We start from the raw sequence: 3,418 nt of genomic DNA, 5'->3' as shown, positions 1-3,418 counted from the left end.
TCGTGAGACGCGCAGATCCGCGGCATCACGCTGCTGAACAGCAAGTTCTTCCACATGAACATCTACTCGAGCGAGAACGTGGTGGTCGACAAGGTGACGATCAAGGCCCCCGGCGACAGCCCCAACACCGACGGCATCCACATCGGCGACTCCACCAACGTGACCATCTCCGGCACCACCATCGGCACCGGCGACGACTGCATCTCCATCGGCCCCGGCAGCAAGGCCATCCGCGTCCACGGCGTGCGCTGCGGGCCCGGCCACGGCATCAGCGTCGGCAGCCTGGGCCGGTACAAGGACGAGAAGGACGTGGAGGACGTGAAGGTCACCGACTGCACCCTCGTCGGCACCAGCAACGGCCTCCGCATCAAGTCCTACGAGGACTCCAAGTCGTCGCCCAAGGCCTCCAAGTTCCTCTACGAGGGGGTCACCATGGACAACGTCTCCTACCCCATCATCATCGACCAGAAGTACTGCCCCAACAACATCTGCGTCAAGTCCGGCGCCTCCAAGGTCGCCGTCTCCGACGTCGTCTTCAAGAACATCCACGGCACCTCCAACACGCCGGAGGCCATCACCCTCAACTGCGCCAACAACCTGCCATGCCAGGGCGTGCAGCTCGTCAACGTCGACATCAAGTACAACCGATCCAACAACAAGACCATGTCCGTCTGCAGGAACGCCGCCGGCAAGTCCATCGGCGTCGCAAAGGAGCTCGCCTGCCTCTGAACGATAACATCTGTCCGCTGAATCCAACCGTCCATCCGTCCGTCCCTCCAAGAACCCGTTCATCTGTGCCATCCGTAGGTTATTACTCAAAATCTGTACGGTGTTTAATTAATTTTCCTCTTTATTTTCCCTCTCTTCATTTTTTTTAAAAAAAACTAGCATAAATGCACGGTTTCTCACCTGCTGCTCCCAAGTTGTCATCCGCTAGCTCTAGTTCGCTTGCTTCACTTCCTAATCTAGTTTAGAATATTTCATAATATTTTTTGATGAAACAGGAGGGTTTGACCCTGCTGATTATATATATTAAAAAAAAGAGACAGGTACAAATCGAGTTCTAATTAAGAAACAAAAAAGTAAAAAAGAAGATCAAAAAGATTACAATATCTACTGGAGCCATTCGAAGATTGGTTGTTTCCAGACTTCTTTAACTCTATGAATAACTGGAGCATAAATTGAAAGAGAGCCCCTTAAGTTGTCGGTGGTATCACTTTAAAGATTGAATATGCACCAGCTCATGATGATGATAATTTCCATGAAGAAAGGTACCTGAAGCTAAATCTTGAAGGCACTCAAGATGGAAAATGGCTCTGTAACTCTGAAAAAAGGCCTAGCTGGATCCAACGCTCTTGTGCAAAGAGACATTCGAGCAAAAGATGAAATAGTATCTCAGTCTTGTTATGCGGGCAAAGAACACAACTCCTTTGAATTCTACATGGCCTATTTGAAAGGTGGAATCTCAATTTTTATACATATGTAATGTGTCCTACATCTGGTTCAAACATGCATTAAAACTTCTGGTTCAAACGTGCATTAAAACTTCTGGTAAAATTCAGTACTAATGCAACTCCTGTCTTACCTTTTATGAATATGTGAGTTATTATGAACATAAGAGATTGTCCACAAAACTTTCAGCCTACAAAAAGGAAAAAAAACTGCAAGGCTAAAATAAATGCTCAGTCCTTGATTATAATATGCTCAACAATTCATGCTTGAGTGTATACACCCTGACAGCTGACATCATGGCTTAGTTGCTCCAAGAAATATGAGCAATCAACCGATGCAAGTATCCTTTTGCAATTTGCTCCTCATAATATAGTCAATGATGACCAAATATTCTAACTACAAATTAGTTTTCAGATTTAGATACTAAAGGCATAGCCGTCGACCTACTATCTTGCAGCTGAAAATTTAAAAATATAAGGACAAATCATATTTAAGATTTGATTGTCCATCAGTTGGGCTAAAATCCTTCATAACAAAACCATGATTATTGTTAGGCATATGAGAGAGGGTGTTGTAATAAAACGAACACAAATTGTAGAAGAGAAGGCACTGCACCCGAGTGACCATGAAGTGTGCCCCCAAGAAGTACCATAGTATTCGAGTGATCCACGATAAGCTCCTCAATCATATTACAAAATAAGTGGAGCAAGAAGATCCCTATTATCATTAATTTACCTCTTTTATCATTAATTCTTGTGACTTAAAAAGTACCCATGCAGATTAGCAACGACATGCTCCAGTGGATTTTTTCTCGTCATCCTCCACATATGGTTCCCGGTCGTGGATTGCCCTCCTAGTGATGCAACAATGGGCAATGGAGCTTCTTGCTGAGGCCGAAGTGGCAACCCTTCTGGCAGGTGGCGGTGGGTGTTGCTGATGAAGACGACATCAGTTACCGCTGCCTCTAGTTGAGGACTATTGCTGGGCATGCGAGCGAATCCACCCTGGTGGGTGGTGGCATACATCACTATGACCATGCGAGATCTGTTGCACGTCATGGGGGAGCTCCTCCACCACTAATGCCTTCCCCGCCGAGATTAGCTTTAGGTTCTAGCAAAGGGTGACGGTGATGCAACGTGCTGCCACTACAGGGAGTCCCAGCGCCACCGCCTGGAAAGCTGCCAGTCCGCCCTCGTTAGAAGCCGCGGCACCCCCATCCCCACGTGCGGTGGCGTAGCTGCGCCAGGACCACCCCTCGGGCCCGGCACCGGCCATGCCCGCTCTGGCCGCGCTGCTCCACCAGGCGCTCGACTGCTGCTCTGTCCCCGCCCTCGCGCTCAGTGGCCATTACGAAAAAGCAAAGGGATTTTTTTGCAAATCATCAACGGACTACGGCAGTTTAACTCTTACGAAAAAGTTGAGGGACCTTTTTTTTTCAAAATAACCACGACGGAAACAAGTGCACTTTAATATTAGAGGTATAAATATAAATTTTGGCTGAGAGAAACAAAACAAAGAGGGGCACCTGACAATGTATGAATTTGCTGATTCTATTGTATATTTGTAATTCCATGTATATGATACAGGAATAATATATATACACATCCTGATCTACCAAATCATGTTAAATCTGTGATGCCCATGTACTTGTTTGCTAGAACTTCTGCTGTTGTAAGTGCTACCGGACAGCTACCTACCACTTGCCAGGATCTTTGTGCAATCTGTAAAGCGTGACGCCCTTAACTGACAAAATCGGATCACTCATTGATCAGGTTCCACGGTTACGCAATCTGCAATCCTTCAAAGCAAATTTGGCACATTCAAAAAAAAAAGCAGCAGCAAATTCGGCACACATTTTGGACAGTCTGCAATCCTTCACGCTCGATGACTTGCTTTCGGTCTCGCAATTAGCACAACTTTCTAAATTCTCGTCGCAGAGGGCATTACAAGTTTAACAACTCGTAGA

General features: G+C 46.4%; 1 pseudogene; it reads left to right on the top strand.

Annotated features, from left to right (window-relative positions):
• LOC101770343 overlaps nucleotides 1-923 on the top strand; it is a 1,603-nt pseudogene extending 680 nt beyond the window's left edge.
• Nucleotides 924-3,418: the final 2,495 nt, after the last annotated feature.

Source organism: Setaria italica, chromosome I (genome assembly GCF_000263155.2).
Source record: "Setaria italica strain Yugu1 chromosome I, Setaria_italica_v2.0, whole genome shotgun sequence".
NCBI classification, from domain to species: domain Eukaryota; kingdom Viridiplantae; phylum Streptophyta; class Magnoliopsida; order Poales; family Poaceae; genus Setaria; species Setaria italica.
The sequence above is the reverse complement of the archived record's forward strand: the minus strand, read 5'-3'. Positions and strand labels throughout refer to the sequence as shown.